General features: G+C 39.8%; 2 long non-coding RNA genes across 2 annotated transcripts; both read right to left on the minus strand.

The window, feature by feature from the left end:
* Positions 1-4,037: 4,037 nt before the first annotated feature.
* Positions 4,038-7,867, minus strand: LOC118412468. Its single transcript, XR_004830770.1, has 3 exons — positions 7,771-7,867; positions 6,119-6,163; positions 4,038-5,723 (listed from the first exon to the last, which is right to left on the minus strand). It is a non-coding gene; the product is annotated as an uncharacterized LOC118412468 (long non-coding RNA).
* Positions 7,868-8,155: 288 nt separating this feature from the next.
* Positions 8,156-22,027, minus strand: LOC118412469. The gene is made up of 3 exons (XR_004830771.1): positions 21,673-22,027; positions 9,089-9,133; positions 8,156-8,486 (listed from the first exon to the last, which is right to left on the minus strand). It is a non-coding gene; the product is annotated as an uncharacterized LOC118412469 (long non-coding RNA).
* Positions 22,028-22,492: the final 465 nt, after the last annotated feature.

Genomic DNA, 22,492 nt, shown 5'->3' on the forward strand with positions numbered 1-22,492 from the left:
CGGAACGTTTACATACAATTATAGACGGCAGTTGAATTGTAACAAGTGACAAAACACGGACAAAAAAAACTTGGCGCCCATTTATACACAAACTATCCCATGAGGCCATGCGTTTTGGGCGATAGGTTTGACTGCCATTTTTAATATTTCCAAACTTTCAGAGCTCAAGCAATTGCTATCGTATCGCATATTCAATTGACAATTTAGTCCTACAACACAACACACATCGCTGGTCACAATGAAAGTTTAAACACACATCTCCTTGGAGAAATACGGACTTGTATTTATTTCTCAAGCACAAATGGTGTAATGTGCTTAAATTTGACTCAGACATATGTGCGAGAATAAAAATGAAACTGTGAACATGGTACCGTGAACACACAATGAACACACAATGCTCGTTTCAAAATACAAGTAAACGATTATTACAATTAAATGAGAAATTCTGTAACCTAAGTTACACACTTACTCAGACCAAGCTCCTTGCTCATACTACTCGTATCAATCGCGATAAGTTTCATTGTTATAAGTTATAGCATCGGCACATTGAAACCATCGGCACATTGGACGTTCACTAGTGTTAATCAATGCTACTTTAGTTACAACAGAGATGCGAGCATAAATGCTAGCTTATGAGGCCAACTTACACACGATCTCGCAGGCCAGTAGGCCAACTTGAGCAAAGGTTCAAACTAAACTTAACTTGTGGTAAAGTATCGGGCAATTGCAATGAATGTCGTGGGCATTGAAAAAACACAACATCGAACATTAGCTATTCAGCCTACAGGCTGTGGGGCACAGAGTCTGGAGCACGCTCGCAGGAGAGACGATGTGGAGCGTCCCCCTGCAGCGTACTCGTCCCAGAGTCCGAACAGGCGGTCAGGCATTGCGGCGTACTTCTTACGCTGAACTCGGTTCAGCCTACGAGCTGACACCATTCGTGCCTGTAAACTCACGTACTCTTCCAGGGGTCGTGGCGATGCTTCCGACGGAGCTGGTGACGGAGTCCGTGCTGGTTGTGGGGGGGTACGGGGTGGAGACGGTAAGGGCTCGTGTTCCTCAGACGGAGACCGGCGGCGTCGGCGTGCCGCACGGGTGCGGGGCGGAGACGGTAAGGGCTCGTGTTCCTCAGACGGAGACCGGCGGCGTCGGCGTGCCGCACGGGTGCGGGGCGGAGACGGTAAGGGCTCGTGTTCCTCAGACGGAGACCGGCGGCGTCGGCGTGCCGCACGGGTGCGGGGCGGAGACGGTAAGGGCTCGTGTTCCTCAGACGGAGACCGGCGGCGTCGGCGTGCCGCACGGGTGCGGGGTGGTGACGGTAAGGGCTCGTGTTCCTCAGACGGAGACCGGCGGCGTCGGCGTGCCGCACGGGTGCGGGGCGGAGACGGTAAGGGCTCGTGTTCCTCAGACGGAGACCGGCGGCGTCGGCGTGCCGCACGGGTGCGGGGCGGAGACGGTAAGGGCTCGTGTTCCTCAGACGGAGACCGGTGGCGTCGGCGTGCCGCACGGGTGCGGGGTGGTGACGAGGCTTCCATCATCGTGCTATGCAGCATGGAATGACACCCTCCTGGGTGTTAGCACTTATAACTGCACAACTTCAAAGTTTTGTATTCTCTTCCGGCAATCAAAATATGTATATCATCTAGGGCGTTCGCATCAGTACGTAAGGCTTCTTATGGGTTCAGAAAAGGCCGTTCGGACTCAATCTATTATTTACAGACAAGTTCTTGGACATAGTTTCTCAGCAAAACATCCTGCAGTTTGCAACTCTGGTAGTTTAGAAATATAAAATATTGAAAATAAACATGTAGATTCGAACCAACCTCCCCAAGTACTTCATGAAATCTCCATGACAAAAACAATAAGTTTTTTTTCATAAACTAGCAATTTTAGTACACACACACACACACACACACACACACACACACACACACACACACACAACCCTCCTTGTTCAAACAAACATATCACAAAACGCATGGCCTCATGGGATAGCTTGTGTAAACATCGCCGCCATGTTGTTTCTTGTTTCAATACATTACATTTTCATTTTTTTTCATTCTATTTCATTTTACCAGGGAAACATCACTCAGGCTGCTGCCTGCTTTTCAGAAGTCCCTAGCTAGGACAAACAGAAACAAGCAACATACATTAATTGGGTAATACTTTGCAAAAGGGTACAATGTAAGTCTTGCTAACGGCCGGGCACTACTAGTATACTACAAGCCTGTCGACTATATCGTAGTGTAAAAAAAAAGCCAAATTCTCGCTAAATTCGTCGGCGCTTTTCAACGCCACAATTGTGAATCATATCTGTGCATATGTCCTACATGTTTTTCTTGGTACCCTTGCCATTATTAATCTTTGCTATTTCTCCTTTACTTGGAGAGTACAGTCAAATAGCAGTATACACGGTATTAAACCGCATTGTGTGACGGGATTTATCAACCAAGCCAGTGACGCCATTTTGAATTTGTTTGGTGTTTACGGCGAGAGAGCGGCACACTGACAGGGTTTTCTTTCTGTGTCTGATTCATGGACTCAATTTCTAGATAAGAACGTGCTTTCTCAATGCATACCATATCACCGTAATTCTTAGTTAACTCAAAATTGCGAAGCCAACGCCATTATTTGACAAACAGACGCAGACGATTTTGTTGCCTATATATTAGTGTTTGTTGTGGGCGCCTGCGCGACTCTGAGCTTACTTGTTTAAAAACTTCTTTGTTAGAATTGTTATCTCTTGTAACTACAATGTCAGTACATGCAATGATACCCCTACACGGATATATGATTGTGTGTGTGCTATGATTGCAACTGAATTCGTTCGATATCGAAGTTTTGCTGGGAGTCGTTATGGGTAACGTCATGTAAATTACCCGTACGGGCGTAAGTTACTAAGTAACTCCTCGATAAATGTATCGTTTCTCGGGTAGAATAGACACGGGGATACAATTTGTTAAATTCTTTATTGAAATTTTCAAAACACAACAAAACCATGAATGAATAGCCACCGGGCGAATCGTCCAAGGCCCACGGCACCTCATATCGGGCGAACCGTCCTTTTACCGGGCGAACTGTCTCAATACCGGGCGAAACGACTACGGGCGAAAGATCCATCGGGCGAAACGTCCATAAACCGTTTTATTTCATAAGAACTGCTCTCAAGTAACATCACAAAACCCACACATAACAGAAACGGTGCGATTGTTTTGTCTCAATCTTCCACGGTCTCTGGACAATGTTGTTGAATGAGTTAGCTATTGGGATTGAGTAGACACATGCTGAAAGGTATAATTTTGTCCTTACTGTTTTTCTTCCGAAAGCACTAAGAATTTGCAATAAGTTATTGATTTTACATCAAAAGACCTATACTGACCTGGACGTTATATGAAATCGACTCATAATTGTAATCTGTAATTTCACAACAGACGTTGAAAGCCAAATCTTAACGTTTCTTCATCTGAGACCAGAGTATGCCTACGTGGATGAAGAACACCTTGTAATTGTACATTTCTTTTATTTCCACCGACGTTTCGGTGACCGTCTGTCACTTTCCTCTGGGCAATTCTTAGACTGGTTTAAATTGCACTGTAGCTTACAGATGCTGTTCCAAGTGTAATGTATTACACACATATATGTAATACATGTATGGATTGTTTTACGCGGTGGTCACAAACATAAAGTAGTATGCATTCGCAAGCATAGCTGCACCTATAGCTGCAGTGTATTGTGAACAAGTCAAAGGTGTTTGACTACTGGTGTTTGACAAAACAAGGTCAACTATCCAACAGTTGTGTTAAAGGTGTTATTCTGTTTCTGCTGATTCTGATGCCAGTGAAGTTCATGGTAACTGTTCGTTAATATTGTGCTCATTGCAAAATAAAGGCCATACGCTATTGTACAGTGTTCAGTTTATTGCTAGATGTTGCTGATGGACTATGCTAAAACAGCGTGTCTCTTTAGCCGACATGGCTGCGGGACACAGCACACCGATGTTTTCCAAAAACGTCATTATAATGCCTATTGCTCTCAGATTTGGGATATATGTAGATGTTATATTTGATGATTGCATTGAATGTATTGATATATTACAGCATTTCTATACCATATAATCATTGTTGATCTAGTCATAGTACATGTCCACATATGATATATCATAGAACATGTTAAGAACATACATTACATTCTTTATGTCGCTACACTGGGCATTGGAGACACAGTGGAATGGAATGAGCAGCAAAGAAAGACAAGCCATTGGTGTTTCTTTTTGTTTCAACTAAGTAGCACTGGTATCTGTATGGTAAATTAAATATGACATATAGAGCCGCCTATAGCGACAATCACACACACACGAGAAGATCGTTAATACATGGAAGGGAATGGAACACTTTCCAACAATGCACCATAATAACTAATGTGACAATGGATATGGCATCTCTATATAAAGCCTACTTTGCATTCTCTAAATCTGAAATATTTTGACGTTCAACAATACATAGTATTACGCCCTTATTGTTTTGCGTCCGAAAGCACTACATGAGTCTCGTCATTAGTAGCATGAATACAATATCTACTCATTGATTCATCACAGTATCTTCATTAATAAAATCCGCCTTAAAAGCGCTACATGTTTTTACCATTCATATTTGTGACATCATTTGATAAATGTTGAATTATTCAATTAGCCAATTAGACATTGTGTTCCAATGATTTTTTTCATAATTGTTATATATTCCTATCTTAGAATTTTCGACCCGGAGATAAACAATTGCTGAACTATATGATATATGTATAATGTTATGTATATATGTATATACCGGCCGTAGAACAAGATACATCTAAACAAGTACAGTCTACAAGTGATATGTTCTACACATTTGCTTGTTGCTACACATTTTGACATATCCTGAGTATTCCTTAATACATGTAGACAGTCACGCTAACTGTATTTCAAAAGGTGCACGTTTCTCATCAGTGTGATTTCCTGTACTATCAGCCGTGAAAGACGTTAGCTAATTAGCATAAATTTTACAGAAGGGAAGTCTCAGGAGGGTTCTAGAACCCGGAATCTATAAATGTCTATCTTTGAGCCCTGCAATCAAGTAGCGATCTATGTTTTCATTACCATAACAATGACACCATTCTGCTAAATCTAATCATGTGTTAGCCGTTCATCGCCTACAGAAAATCTACTGGCCAATCACGAATTACTATTACATATACGTCACAATCCCTGACCTTTCAGAAAACAAATTTCTATCATATTAGGGCTAGAGATTAACGTTAACAGTCTTACAAAGTTGGAGTTTTTTCTACTTTTAGCTCTAAAAATCCAATCCTTGTAATTGGCCACTATTGCGCTAAATTACTCCATGCTTTCTTTCTGTCTTTCCTTACTTCTTTCTTTCTAAGACTCCTAAAATGTCTTCGTTACAGGTTTATCTACGTAATGCGTCCAGCATGTCTTCTTCGAATAGTCAGTGCGTCAAAGTGGTAAAGCCTCTACATCCGGGACCTCATGAACATCCGGGGTATCGCTAACATCCGGGACATCATAAACATCCGGGAATTAGGTGCACTTGAAGGCTGATCAGAAAAGCCATCGGTTGCTGCTTGACGTTACAAAAGTTGGTCATCTCGATGGCCTGGTCATGCTAGTTGCCTCCACTGGATGGGTTGTTGCTGCTGTCACCGCTGCTGTTGGATGAGGAGCTTTTCTTCTATATTAATAAATGTGCAAATATTGTACAATTAATTAATCAATCAACACATGATATCAATACAATGTCAATTTAACTATATGTTCTACAAAGTCAATTTGACCTTTGCTTCTTTTGTGATGGTGAAAAAGTAGGAACAGTCTCTGTTACAATGAAATATTTTTCTAAATTCATAAATATGTCTATTTTTATTACTTACTAATAGGTGTTTGAAGTAAGGACGCATAGGTCCTAGCGGTCTATTAAGTACTGAAACCAATTGAAAAAAAAATGCAGTGACTAGGCTTGGGAAAATACGGCCTGTACGGTTCAAATCTACCACAGGAAAATAACAGTTACTGGATCCATCTATTGTGCATACAGTAAGCCTTAGACTGAAAGTAATGAGATAATACCTTTGCGGGGGACGACGTTGAAGAGGATTTGCTCTTCTTATCCTTCTGTAAAATCATATAAAACATCCTGTTATAGGTAACAATAGCAATATTTGATAACAATATTTGAAGCCCTTGTCATGTATAAAGTGCCGTAGTTTTGAATTAATTTGTATCGTATCCAAGATAAGCACTTGACTCTTTGTAAAATAGATCTATCAGTTTTTCGTCATCAACTCAATGGTGTAGAGAGGTAGTTAAATTTGGTACATTTGACGGACCGTGGAAAGCTAGTATTAAGCTAATCTAGCTGGTTGGTGTCCAGCGTGCTCTTTGGATATCTATGGAAAGTAATAAGGCAGATAACTTCCTTCGATCTTTTCTCTTCGTTCGATAAACCTGACTAATTGTAAAATGGCTTGTTCCGTCAAAGACCGCAATATGTTTCACCAGCTCACCAGCATAGCGCCCTGGGCAAGAAGTGGTGCAGTATCGGTGATGGTGGAGGTCCAAATACGATAGTTGGCATTGCGCCATGACACTGGGCCGAATGCATTCAACCCGACTAGCGAGAATGTATAAGTCAGTCAGCCATGGTGTGTTGGTGCATTTTGGCTAGAACATAAAACTGGTCGTAACTTTAGATATGGAGTCATATGTTTGAGTACAAAGATAGTTGTCGAATGGGTCAAAACTGCTGATAAACCACTTAGAAAGCTATCATAGAACCATAGTATGTTGGCACATTTAGGCACTGGTAAGCTTGCCCTTCACGTTCGTAACGGACAACCTGTGGTCTGATCACTGCGACACTAACTTGTTATGCTCACAGATTCTTAGAATGACGATGTAACGCAATACGTAAAAGTATGACTTAGAATACAAAATGACATACACAAAACGTAGAAGAATACGTTATTTATCTCTGAAATTCGTTGAGTATCTTTTGAACCCCGCAGTGCCGCACCGGTACCTCAAGTGCAGTGAGATACCACCTTTACCACCTACGGCACCTTCCACACATGGATTACCTCCCAAAGAATAGCATTAACCTATTGGCAGTCACCCCAAAAATACTTTACGTACTTAAAAAACGGTTGAAGTTTCTGCCGCAGTGAGCAGCTGGGTCTATCCGATCTTGCATATACCAATAACGCTATCGGGTCGCTCCTAGACCTGATTTATTTCGATGTCCAGGATGTTTATTGATCGGCGACATTCAGCGAATTACTTTTATTGCCTTTGTTCGTCCCTGCCAATACCTAGTTGATATGTGACACGTTATAACATGTATAACACTTTAGCCAAAGTACTAAAACTATTTGCCAAGAATAGAGACTTTTCTGAAGATAATTTATCACAGTTTCGTGTCCTGAATATTTCGAAAGCTTGAAAAATGGCAATCCATTGGCGGTGAAGAATTCGCATCAAAGAGAAAAGTGTTCACTAAAACACAGGAAAAATTCCTTCGTATTCTTACCACAGTTGGTCTGGTAATAAAGAAATTTTCAATAAAGATTGCTTAAGGTCAATTGAGGAGCCACTTTTGTATTCACAAAGAATGGTAAAGCATTTATCAAGACTTGGGGCACTTTTAACGATTATCTATCAGAATGGTGCAGTGGCTAACCAGGTAAACTTTCTGTATTGACTTTTTCGTCTACCAAACTTACCTTACTTGAACTCTTGGTCTTTTTTGGAGATTCGGTTGCCTGTGTCGGAACATTCTTTCATGAAATTTACTATACGATTAAAGTATACCATCCTTCTACGCAGGGACATCCAGCAGCCAAACTGCCTGTCTGGATGTACTCTGCTCTTTCAACCGTCACTCTTAGTTACTGACCACCCTGCTAATAGATATTATTGAGCTTACCCTATATACGCGAGACCCCTTTTGAAAACTGAAAGGCTATTCTCTGATTGGCTGACATCTGGGTTTTTTTTGGGGGGGGGGGGCATCCACAGGAACTAAGAGTGACGGTTAAAAGAGCAGGGCACATCCAGACAGACGGTTTGGCTGTTGGATGTCCCTGCGTAGGAGGATGTAAATTACAAATAATGCAAATAACTCTAGTAATATATCATTTGTATCTGGAAAGATGGAAGAATGCCTACTAAGGCGAAACACTACATATTGCTTTCTAACAGCAGTGGTCGTTTACATGAAAAGTCATGGTACATGAAAGTATAGAAATACACAAAATATTATCACAAATATTTATTACCTACAATAGGCAACATTTTAGATAGGTGCATACGACAAATGCTACCTACACATACAGCAAGTCATAATAGTTGTTAATGTTTTCAATGGTAAACATATAGGTCTAAGATATTATGGAATATCATGACTTACCGCTTGGGTCTTTTTAGTCTTTGGCATAACCTGGGTTGGTGTGAAGGGATCGTCAGAACCAGAGTTACTGATGGGTGGTTTTACCTGAGTTTCCGTGCAGATGGTGGATGGATGGAGCTTTGTGACATGAAACATGCAAATTGTCTGCCATGCTACTGCCATATTCACATGCATGTTTAAAATACAAGGGCATCATTTCCATAAGAGTATTGTGATACAACACATCAAAAAGTCTCTCGATTGAAAACAAAGATAGTAAGCAGACTAGTGAATAGAATAATCGTCTGCCATTTTTGACCACTTCTTCAACATTGCAAGTAGGAACTTTCTTGCCTTCCTTGTTATGTTAAGTCAATATTTGAACTTTGCAAATCTGTATTTCTGGGTCCCCTTGGAGGGTAGCTTGACTGATTTCAGTGCCCGATATTTGTTCCCATTTCTTAAAAATCTTTATTAAAAGAAACGTTTAATCTTTTTGATCCATACTCTTTTAGAAACGTGCGCTACATCCAGTGGAATTACTAATTTCTGCACTACACGCAACTAAACACAACTATGCTCAAAACACATATCATACAAACACCAAAATTGCACAAGACAGACCAAGCACAACATTCCGTCGTTTGGCATACCTTTCCTGAAGGAGGAACAAGCGGTTTTCTTAACTTCGGAGTCACCTGAACATGCAATATCAAGTTCAAGTTATATGCAAGTGAACAGGTGAAACATGCATGTCATGAGGTGGTGGGTGGTAAGATGGCAACGTTGTGAAAACATTGTGAAATACATATCCATTAAGTTACGTATACTTTACATTTTGCAAGCATATATATCATCTTACTTTTAAGGAACGGTTAAACATGTGGCTATGCCCCAAGATATAATAACTGTAAGATCATTTTCATGTTTTAAAGGAAGACTGAAACTTTATTTGCTACTAATATTCGAAGTCTCTGATGTTGTTTAGGTGCCTTTTAAAACGAGGCAATGGAAGTGGCAGTCACAAGTCCCATATAAACGTTCCTTTGTTATTTTACCTAATATTAAAAAAGGCTTTTCATATCTACAATACACACGTAGCCTGAATTTTTCAAAGCCAAATAACTATTTTCTTGACATAGGGGTGCTTTTTCTTCCAATTTTGCAGACGATTGTACCATAAATATCATAAAGAATCACGATTGCAACAAATTTGCGAACAGCACAAAATTCCATATCGACATCTTGGAACATAGCCATCAATGGGTTGTTGTCAAAAGGAAGAGATTCTTGTTACAACTGTTGTACAGTACCATTGCAATATCGGCAGTATTCAGCCACACATAAATACATAGGATTACAGCATTAGACTGAAAGTGGTCCATGAGAAAATCGACAAGCTTACGACATAGCAGATATAACACCAATAAATCGATAGGACAGCATTTAGCATCGTCGCATTAGAACGTGAAATACATTCAAATTACATGACTATGAAAGGTTATGTCTGGAATAATGAATAGCGAAATAAAAACATCGAGTAAGGCCTTTTAGAGTAATACAGTTGTTGCAGACTTTTGGTCGTCACAATTCATTACAAAAAATTCAGTGCAGGATTTTAACAGTAATTCCCTTCGGCTTGTTTGAATCGCATTAAGTTTATGGTTAGTCGAGATTGAGAAATTTCATGTTTATGTAAACTAATAACAGCTTCAGAATCTGTTACGTTAGCATTTAGTAATGCGATTTTCTACGTTGCTTTAGTAGCAAAGAGCACTCGGTCTTCCACTTCTTTTCTAAACTACTTATCATTCCATTAGAACAATAAATGATATGCAGCATAGGGCATAGAACTCAACAAAGAATACGTTGAAACACTAATATGGTTGGATGGCCCATTCTGAGTTTCATCATCATCATCGTCGCGGGCTACTTGCCCGGACCAGGTCCACTCTCTCCTTCCAAACGTCTCTGTCCCCCATAGCGTTCTCTAAGTCCTCAACCCGCAACCCCACATCACGAGCAAGCTGGTCTATGTATGTTAGTCGAGGTCGCCCAGCATGTGCATACCCGTGTGTTGGCTTCCACAGAATGAGTTCACTAGCAAGCTCAGTTTAACGTTCAAATATATAGCGTTATATATCGATGTTATGTAATTCACACAAGAGGTAGTATTAGACTTTGTTCATCACCTCTTTTACTATGCCTGTTTAAACCGGCTGGTTTCTTGCCCAGGGTAAGAACAATAAGGAAGTGCTCCCACTGTGACTTGTCCAGCAGTTTGAATGGTGGATTGACCCCCATAACCACATAAACTCATAAACATCCCAGACTGTCTACCAGCTAGAAACAATGGTCAGAGACAGATTTGCATATTACTGGTCACTGATTCAAATATTCTGTACTGGTTTTCATATGAACATTATTAAATCATACAGAATGACCCAAAGTAAGTGTTAACAAAGTTACATAATGCAATGTTTCAATTAGATAAGATCATGTGATAATAAAATAAGATAATACTATCTGCAGTTCTGGAAAAACAACTTTCTTCAAATTTCAAATCATCCTTGTCAAAATTGTATCAAAGCATCTACATGCATCTACATTTCGAACTTGAAAATGTATTCCTTACGACTTATAGCTCTCATGAGTTGTGTGTGTAGAAACATGACTTGTAATAATTGACTTATAGTAAGAGACCAGTATAGACCTATGCTCTGTAGAACTGTACAACAAAAAAAACAACTGCCAGCTGATGTCTCACACTGAATAGCAACCCAGTATTGTCATTACATCATATTCTGGGCTAAATGTTCTTCAACAAGCTAATTTCTCTATGATGTGAAGTCTTACTTCAATTTCTTATCTGTCGTCTCTAGATTTCAAACAGGATTTGAAGAGTAACTTGTACTTTCTCAGTCAGGCTACCACTGATGTTAACTGCACGGGTGCCTGTAGCATACTGAAGGCCATAGTTTATATTATATGGTCTTTATATAGTTTTACCAGCCGGTTTAACCGTTATCTTTATGGCGTGACTGTGTACATTGAATTGATCTAAAATCCATTAGAAATCACACAAATAAGGTTTTTACGGATGGACCATTAAATCAACATGAATAATTTATGTCAATACCGCAGTATAAAGAAGGATTTTAAAAGCACTCAGGCGCCAACAGATGTTAGTTGCTTTCTCGTTAATGTGAATTAGTGAATTATTGTTGCATGTAATGCAGAAAAAGGTATTTACGTATTTTGCTTCCTTGCAAAGAAAAGCACCTAAAACCTTTAAAAATATGGCACCAAAAAGTATATAAACCGTCGGTCTCGCAAAGAATGATGTAAACTAGTTACGTCTTGTTGCCTGTGATGCATAAAAACGTACATTCCCACTAAATCTTTTTCCATAAAGCTAAAAATTGCAGTCCTAGCTTTTTACTGTTTTTAGCATCTTCAAATATGTCTATATATTCATGGCCTTTTAATGCAATAGTAGCCCTGCCTCTAAACCCTTCGCAGAGTTTGCCAATACCGAACGCATTTGGATACCATTGATGAATTACGTGATGATGAGTTTATGGCAAAAACCTGACACTTATTCCACAAGGGCTGCCAGACGCCATCGGAATCAATGTCTGCTCCACCAAATAAAATAATAAAAACTAAAGCTTCGGGGATACAAGTATTGAGCCACTTCTAGTGCCCCAGGTGCAAGAAAAACCTTGTCTAAATCACCCAACTGACCTCCATCCATCCAGTGACCCTTTGATGATTCAGAAAGCAATCTATCACCAATGAAAAGGAAACTACTTTTCATGATGAGCCGAAGATTGGCTTTCTTTTGTACAGAGGCCGAAAATGATGTTGTTGATTATGTGCTGGGATGATTGGCCTTTCGATCCTGAATTGTTGTATGTCAGTGGGAGAAGGACGTGCTCTCTACTATTGCAGTGACCACGGGGGTTTGATTGAAGATGCCGTGTCCGTTCCCTGTCGGATACTTTTATGCTGCAACGTACTACATGTATATAACGCCCTTCAAAGTAGACAGATAGCAATATTACAGTTTCAGTTTACAGTGTGTTAATAGTGTGCTAAAAACACAATGTACTGTACATGTAGAGCAGTGGACGACCAAACATATATACGGGAAAGTGTCTATTCAGCCATACCATTAAGTCACAATGGCTTTCCTAAAAGTTCCCAAAAGTTCCCGAATTCACAGTCACAGAAGCCACAAAGTATAGACTTAAGGTGAGGCTTTGTTTTTCTTCCTCTGCGTCCAAAAAACTCAGACCCAACCTATCTAGATACATCCAAAACTAGTCTCCCTCAATAATGATGTTCATCACAGACATGGCAAAAGTGACCCAACCCACAAACAAACATTTTCCTATCTACCATGAACTTGCCAATAAAATTTCATAAGATAATGACAATGATGTATTGGTATTCTTCTTTTTCCCTGCAACTGGAAATCAGTGAGAGATAAAACAAGAAATCTTTTAAGAAAAGCTGTGCATTGCCGCGTATTTTATGACTAAACTGCTGAGAGCGACACCTAGCTTCTTCAGTAGGAAATGCAGCAAAAGGGGATATTGGAAATTTACCTCATTATCATAGTTTATGTCACATGAATTATTGGCACATTAAACAGGTTTTGTAAAACTTTTTGACCCACAATGAATATGCATTATTTTTCATTACAAAATAAGTTCCTTCTGATGCAATTTGTGATATATCTTTATATAAACATGGTGAGTTAAAGCGTAGATGTATTACGCTGGACCACATACAGTAACATGCGTCTAGAAGAGAGTTTTAATACTCGCCTGGAATGTACCATTGTCTAACTAAGCAATGAAACTCGGCAAGGAAAGAAGGGCCTTTGGAAGGGGCTTTGGAAGGGCTGGGTTAACATTGCTTGAACCATTGATCCATCCAACCATCCAACCATGTAAATAGTGGGCATAAGGCATTGCCGCTGGCGCGGCAATGCAAAAAAATGACTGCTTCAGCTTAAGTAGATTATTCCAAATGTAAAATGATAATGCTGTCGATGCTACCACCTAGTAGTGTCAGCTATTATAATATTTTGCACAGTCAGTGTTGCAAAAAAATATCGTCAAGTCCAGGGAGCTGAGATAAGCTACTTGAAAACTTATTTTTGTTAGCTAATGGACCGAATCAAGTATCAAAGTGCCTTACTACAACAGCAGCTGCCCTTTTCATTGTGATCGATAGCTAGAAACTTGAGTGCAGAAAAGAAAGGCAGTACGAAGCCTTGGCCATGTGCCAGGCACTTTGGGGATACTCTTATAAAAGGGATGGTCCCGTGGTTGATGTCTCACACTAACGCATCGAATGACAAGATAATTATTTGATCAGGCAGTCAGAGTCTATTAGCTACACCAGTGGCTATCGAAAATCAACACTGCTGTCTTCCCAAATGCTTTGCTCAGTAGTAGGAAGAAAATTAGCCGCAGTGTCTAGCAGGGGATATGCCTCAATTTATGTGTACGCAGCTGCCGAAAGCGTTAAATTAGTTCTTCATACTATCGGCTAGTGGCCCACCATGCAGCTATTTTAGATCAGTCAAATTGAATCTTACGACGCGTCCTTCAATCTTGGTTAATTGCAAATCCCTTCCACTTCCACAAAGATAATAAACTTTTAAGTTTCTTGCTTGTATATCTGTGTCTTTAATGTTTCCCCAATCTTGAAATAGGGTAGCAACATGTTTTTCAATTCCTCAATTAATCAAAAAATTATTGGCTTCTTTGTACTTTCTACTTGCTTGTTTGCTGGGTGAAGGTGGATTTCTTTATTTTCATACCGAAAGACTCTGCGTAACGGACTAGCAGCTTACTGTACTATTTCACATGAGTCCAATACAAACTAAGATAGGAAGCAATGTGTTATTTCAATGCTTGACTTCTGCATATGATTCCTTTTGCTTTTCTTTCTGGCTGAGTGTTTTTGGGTTGCTTTAAATGGGTTGCTTAAAGACAAGTGTGCTACTCAGTTCCCCTGACCTCCTTAAGACCTGGTACTAAGACGCATTGTAGCAGCAGTTTGCGTCTTGATTGATGTCACGGGGACGCTCATAAACTGCCAGCCCGCTGAAAGAAAATCGAAGCCGACTATCGTTTCTGTCTGTCACCCTGGCGGCCCAGGGGTACCTCAGGACCCGAACAGCGATTCTTAATTGGATTCCTGGCGCAGTGTTGAGCCGGGGAATTGATTTCTTGGAAAGATTACGAAGTGAGATTGACACGTCACGTGCGTGGTGCGATTTGGTGGCAGATAAAACTGTGCCACATTTCTGAAGATATTATGTCACTGACAAGCGATATCGCCCAAAAACCCGGACTTACCTCAAATCTTTACGTTTAGTTAGATGAAAATCGATCATATGCATGTACTGTTTTTACATGCAACAGTAGGAATGATCCCGCACACTCTAGTAGTAGTTTGTAACTACCTTTACTACACCCCAGTAATAAATTGCTGTTTCTGTTCAGGACTTAAGCCCGTCTACTGCGCTCCACAAAAAGGGCCGGACTGTCTACAATGCTGCAATTACTTATCGAAACGGTAAATTGGTTGGACGTTCCATGCGGAAAATATGGCTCAGATACTCACCAGATACTTCTCTTCACCAAATGGAGAGGGCAGTCTACCACACTGCAGTACATCATTGATACAACAAAAGCCTGGGCATTTGTTGTTCCTGTCTTTTTGTTTTTCATATGTACCTCTTTTTTACCAGGTTTTGCCCTGAAGTATATTCAAATCACGTGTAATGTATAAGATACAGAACAACCCCTTCCCTCTTCGTGTTTGGTGAAACTTTGCTCACACTATCCACTTAACTCATCATCACCGAACAAAAACCCAGCTTCCTACCATCCTCCTGTAAGATCAATGAGACCGCAGTGGCGCAGAGTAAAATCATTGGCAAGAATAATTTATCGCTGCCAAGCTAACATATTATCAAAAGCAACTTTATCAATAATTAAGGACCAGAACAAAGCTAAAGAATATCGAATTACTTTGACCTACGGACCTAACCATCGTTCATCACTTACGGTGTATGTATCATACTAGTACTCCTTCCTTAATACTATATTGTATTTTCGATCTTCTATGGTAATAGAAATACAAATGCAATGTGCTTTATTTGCAGATAAGGTATCATATCAACTGTATTTCCCCTGTATGTAAATTAAACTATGGTCACAATTATGTGCAGATGATGTTACTAGATTACCAATCCTTATTCTTGAGATCTATTCTGTATTCTTTTATTGCATTCTATAGTTGATCATACAAAAGTCACTGTACTTTTTGCCGTGTCAATAAAGTTTGTCTTTTGTTTACAGAAACTGAAATGTTTGTATATCGTGATATTTGTGAATATTACTACTAGATAATTTAAAATCAACTTTGACTACTCATCTATGTGTTGTATGTGTAATCAACTTCAATCAATGGGCATTTAAGATGAAAGGAAAAGTGTATTATCAAGTCATACATTAGCTGACGTCCTGGTGTTTGTAAATACATATGCAAAGTTTACTTTAGCACCAATTTGGCTTGATATAAGTTGTTTTCGTCCTTTTAGTCCAAGACCTTTACAGTTGCTTTCAATAGGGCAAGGTCACTTGTGAAGTCGTCTTTTCCTAAGACAAAAATGCCGAAGATTAAAAGATCGACTGAAAGTTCAATTTCATGTACTGAAATGTTCTGTTTGCAATTTCCGTACTTCTGTATCTGCCTCTTCGTTTGGCCATTGGTCCCTCGTCCAATACATGATATATTGCATATTAGGCGCCACATTAACCTACTGCAATCGATGTCACTCCGCTCCGATGTACGTCGGAAAAACAATCTAGTTGGGTCAATAAGCTTGAATCTAATCCATATAACTGCAGTATTGGAGGAGAACGTCGGTACACTTGGACTTATATGTCATCGTTTGATCAAATGGGCCGTTGGAGACATTTTTTTCTTGCCGACTAATTATCTTTATTTGCAGACAAGGACAATGTGGCACTGCACTCAAGTTTAACTTGCATACACAGTACAGATAGAGGTAAAGTTAGTCTTTTATTTTACCGACCGAAGTCAGGTAACCATTTTTACACCTGGGTGAAGTGAGGAAGGTCGTGTTAAGTGCCTTTCCCAAGGGCACAACGTCGGGGGCACAGCGGGTATCGAACTCGGGACCTCTAAATTCAAATTCCGAGCCGAATGCTCTACCAGTTACGCCCCACCTTTATTCATTAGCTACATGTAGTTGTCAAATTGATAAGTTGCAGTGAGACAAAAAAAATTGCAAAAACATATTACAATTTTCCAAATTTCTAGGCCCCTGTGAATTTTGAACATTTACTTTTCTATATAAACCCTTTGGATTTTTTTTTACTCTCATTATCAAGGAATGCGCATTTTATTTTATTAATTAAAATAACAAAGTACGACGTTTCATTAGGAGCTCTGCCTTTTAACAAGATAATGCCTGCTGCAGTAATGAAGAAATGTTTGTCTGATTCTTTAATTTGCACCGCAGTAAAGGTGCACTCTCACTGCACGTGCGTCACGCGTGCGTCACTCCGGGGTTTGAAAGATACTCAACGAATTACAGAGATAAAGAACGAATTTTCTTTCTTTCTGTATATTTTGTCGTCTTCTAAGTCATACTTTTACGTATTAAGCAATATCTGAATTCTAAAAAAAATCTAAGAAAATAAAATAAACACTGACGCAGTGAAAAAAAACCTGCAGTGACGCAAGCTTGACGCAAGTGCGGTGAGAGTGCATCTTTAGAAAGCTGTGTAGCAAATTGGCCTCGCTCCAGATTTTTCGCTGCAGTCTCAATGCTTCATCAAAAGAAACCGATTCAAAATTACTTTGGCAACGAGCCACCGGTCATAGCAGTCTTTTTATGCCATGGTTTTAATCTATAAAGATATGGCTAATTTGCATTGAGTTGTGTACCGCCGCTAATAAGAGCTACAAATTGAAATTAGATACGTTTCATTAGATCGTTATTGAAATTCTCCTCAATCACAGCGTGGACCAGCTGTCATCTTTTCACAGTCCTGCAAGTAAATCATAACGTAATGAGAATTGACCGACTAATAGTCTTGCGCAAAGTTCAATCATTTTAGTATTCTTCCTTTTAGCAGTCTTTTGACAGCATCATTTGCCATCTGGTGCTTTTTGTTCAACTTGCTGCTTACATATCATCGTATTGTCCAAATTCTGTTTTAAAAGCCACTTCTATCAAAGAATACATCATAAAGTTATATGATATATGTAGAGATAAAAAATCTATTCCTTAATAGATTAGTAGATTTATATACATGTAGTTGACCTTTTTGCATTTACCATTTTCCATTATTCTTATACCTTGCAATTAGCATTCGTGCCTTGCACATGAAGATTTCCTAAACCAAACGCAGGTGGGAAAGGAACAGCTAAGGATCGAGTTCGGTAAATCTGCAATAAACTCGATTGAAATCTAAGCCCCAGGCAGTCTAGCTACCTCCCCACCGTGAAAGAGTCCATGCTTAAGCCCCCTTTCCACCAGACGGCTCTCACTGCGACCTAAATAGGATATGTCTAACCTTCGCTTCACTACATACAAATTGTAAAAGTGTGACTGAGAAGACAACAAAATACACAAAGTGTAAAAAAGATTCGTTTCTTTTCTGTACAATTCATTGAGCGATATGTCAAATTGTAGGTCGCAGAGAGAACGCGGCGAGAGCGACGGCCTAGTAGAAAGTATTATCGAAACGCAATGCGGCAAAGCGCTAAAATATGCTGCCGCAGTAAGCATGCGTGTTGCATTGTTATGGGCCCATTATTGCCTGGAATATTGATTGAACCCCCTATAGGTAACATTTGGTCTGTCAAATAAATCACCTTCCAACTTTCAAGGTGCATATAGGTTAGGAAGGCTAATTTGCATGCAGGAAGGCTATGGTAAGGCTAATTTGCATGCATTTAGAAAATGCTATCATGCATTAGCGTTTGCTTTGGAAATACATGTAGCTCATACTCTTTGTTTGAAAGCTAGTCAATATGCTTATCAATAGAAAACTAGGCTGCTAGATTACACTGTTTGTTGTAAAATCTTCTAAAATTCATGTTCCCCCTTAGTGTATGCAGACATTATTTTCTGTATGCAAAAAGAGAACGGCTCCATAGAGTATTCGCTTGAAAAAAACAATAGCCATGAAATGTTGGTGATTTGAGCATGCAGGTTTGCTTTCTGAGTTTAACATTAATCTAGATAACGTTTATTGGTAGAGCTCAAACTCCATGACGTTTTTTCCCCATTTACTTAAATAGTCGCCGCAACCCTTTGACACCAGTTTGCACCAGTTTTAAACTTCACTCTTGGTACCACCTTTCCACAAGAACGGCACTCTCACCGCGCTCTCACTGCGACCTAAAATTTGACATATCGCTCAACGAATTGTATTGAAAAGAAACGATCTTTTTTACACTCTACGTGTTTTGTTGTCTTCTTAGTCAACCTGTTCCATTTTGTATAATATACCCAGTGTGAAAGATAAGGTTAGACATATTCTACTTAGGTCGCAGTGAGAGCGCAGCGCGATCGTCGTCTAGTGGAAAGGAAGCCTTATCGATTTGACACCAGAGAGAGGGTACGCGTGATGACAGCCTACCGGGCTTTAACAGATGGGTATGCCAATTGTGCCGCAGTATAAAAACTGTTGATGCAGGGTTGGAAACCTTATCTCCAAATCTATTATTTTCAACCACGTTATCCGTTTTCTTTATCGGCCATGTCCAAAGAACACATAATTTCCAGGACGACTACATAATCAGATAAGAATTATTATTTCCTTTGACGGCAAAATTCACGGGAAATTATCAGTTTAATGTGAGACCAAAAAAGCTTGATAAGATACGTGTACCAAACGAAAGTACATTATGCAGAGGAAGCCATCGGAACGTTAATATATACGGTCGTGTACACGTATAATGTTGAAATAGTTGTGTCCAAACAGATATTGCATGTAACTCCCATTACACACACGGATACAGATATATGTATGTGATGCAACGTTGACCAAAGAGGTAAAAAAAAAAAAAACTCTGCTTCTATGATAGGTTTATATACCAGGCTATATACGAGGGGCCTTCAAACAGTAATGCGACTTCTTTATAGAGGCTCATTTTTTTCATGGATTGATTTGAAATTTGGCACACAGGTACAAGAATATATCCTCTTGAGATTGAAATATCTCAATTTGTTGCTCAGATTTTTATGAGTGACTGAGTTGAGTTCAACTTGACCACACCCTTTGGAGCTTGTCAGGAGATCAGTTCCTCTAGATTGGACCATTTTAGAACTATTATAGGAAGCTGAAATTTTTATTACTTTTTGAAGGCCCCTCGTAGCACACGCAAAGCAAAACCGCTCTTGGTATGGGTACTTTCTTGTTCTCGCGTGTCTTATTATCTATGCCATTTGGTTTGCAATAAGAATACCTCAAGAGAGACTGCTAATTGCTTTAAGGCTCCGTGTCAGAATTTAGCTGTCAACCTGGCGAACAAATTTGTAACTGTAACTTGAATAATTGAGTGTAATCTGATATGCGTGCTCCAAGGAATAAAGAAATGTGTATGATGTATTGTGGAATATATGTTTGAATACGACTACATGGCATCACAGCAAACTCGTTCAGATATTGTCGCCGTTTTCTGTTTTCATTTTCTGATTGTCTGGGATTTGTCTGTGAACTAAAGTTCAAATTAGGTTTGAACCAACCTTGTTTGAACCTTCCTTACATATCACAATTGGCATACCAGGCAACGTATTTATACAAATCATATACTTACATACATTGCTAACCTAAGGCCCTCCCTCCGTACTCTCAAACATTAAAAAGATCTTTTGAAACTACCTTCCATATGCTTGACCCTTCAATCGGTTCTTACCCTTGAGCTGTTCTTCTTAGTCGAGACCATTCCCGTCATTTAGTTTTTTTTTTTCGGTAAATCTTCCTGCTTTGGGGACTATATCAGCCACATATATCCATGTGTACTTAGCACTGCGCTATGTGGCATCTGCCGGTCGGAATAGGATTAGTGACAGCCAACCAAAGTAAAATATGAAAAACGCAACTTGAAAATCTCTTCTAAAATAGGCAAACATGTTGAATAATTGAACAAGGCCATAAAATAGTTCCATCTATCAAACCTTAATCCCACCATGACGGTGTGTGAAATAGCATAATCCGAGCATACCGCACTGTGCATAAGGTGATTAGTCTTTGACAAAACCTCTATACCCCTGTCACATTATCCACAATCTTCCGGCGTATCGATGGAAGATCGGTCATATTTAAGATCGACAGCGGGTTGCGAGTATTTGTCACCTAAAAACCGTCCCTGTCACGTATAAGCCATACTTTGTACAATTGCTGTGCAATGAAGTTATTATCATAAGCGAGGCTCGGGCGATTGCCGCAGAATCGTCGCCCGATCGATTTTCGCCAAATGTGACGGGAGTATACTACCTTCTTTCCACTGGGACGGCACTCTCGCCGCGCTCACTCTGCGACCTCAAATTTGAAATATCACTCAACGAATTGTGTAGAAAAGAAACTATTTTTTTGTTACACTTTGTGTGTTTTGTGGTCTTCTCAGTCACACTTTTACATGTTGTATGAATTACCCAGTGAAAAAGCGAAGGTCAGACATATCCTATTTAGGTCGCAGAGAGAGAGAGAGAGGGCGCGCAGCGCGATCGCCGTGTAATGGAAAGGCGGCCTAACTTGCTACATGTACGCAGCTAGAACTTTTGCTTTAAGCCTTGACAAGCTGAAAGGAACTGTTGGGATCCGTACTAACCGTACTAACTATTTTTTCAGATAACATTGAAGCCGAAATTGAAAGATAATTTTTGAATAAAATGTTTGCTGTACTAAGTCGTTAACAAAATATCTTGTTACACGTGGTAAGAACGTTTCCTTTTTACAAGCCGAAGAGAGCCATTGAAAATCCTTTACTTTTTACCAGCCAAAGTGAACTGTTTAAAACCTGCAAGGTGAAGAATGTAAATCTTTCGCTGGAGATTTCGCTTAGAATACCTAAGCGTTATCAGTCGTTAGAAACGTACATTTGCAGGAAGTTAATGCAGTTATCACCTTAGGGTCTGATGTACGGAAATGAAATGAAATCTTACCCTTGGCATCTTGGATGGTTAACTGTAGTTCACGGTTTTACAGGAAAAGGAGAGGATTTGGAAACCGTCCCTTTGGAAGATCCCCAGACGAGAGGAGGCGTAGTCACGCTGAAGCTGGAACGAACCGGCTGCAACAATCTGCACTGCCAGACTCACTCAAGAGACGGAACTCTACAATTTGCATCTATAATTCGGACTAGTCCATTGCCCAATGACGGTAATTTTGCAGAAGATTGCAACGTTTGTGAAGGTCGCTATAATCATATTATGACTATGCGTGTGCAGAGCTAAGCATTAACAATAATAATTGCGACGTGCAATTTGAAAGTGCATTCGTTGTCAAAGGCAACCGTAGCATTTGGAAGAACTTTGGAGGTGTTTCCTTTGGCTGTCAATCACCAAGAGGGGCGTGGCAATGGGACGACATGCGCACCGATAGTATTGCTTGAATGAGCTTATGTCAGCAGAAGGTGCCTAACAAAGATTAGAGATGGCTGGGGGATTTGCATGCTTTTAGCAAAGTACGTGGCGTGTAAGTACCATCTGTATGCCGTCTTCTGCACGCTATGTTTAGGCCACATCGGTATAACATCGACTGAAGATTCAACGGAACGCTCTACAAATTTTTTAAGACTTTGTGTAAATTTTTGTCTTTTGAATTATACTTTGCATCTTGCGTGATTTGCAAACGATGAAATCAAGAGTTATACAAATCATACATTCAGTCCTGCATGCCATTAATTTTGTTACATGCCGTCGAGTGAAAAGGCCTAATAATAGAAGGCGTTTCAGAGAAAGTTGGACGTTATACTAGATAACA

This window comes from Branchiostoma floridae, chromosome 3 (assembly GCF_000003815.2).
Source record: "Branchiostoma floridae strain S238N-H82 chromosome 3, Bfl_VNyyK, whole genome shotgun sequence".
In the NCBI taxonomy this organism is placed as follows: domain Eukaryota; kingdom Metazoa; phylum Chordata; class Leptocardii; order Amphioxiformes; family Branchiostomatidae; genus Branchiostoma; species Branchiostoma floridae.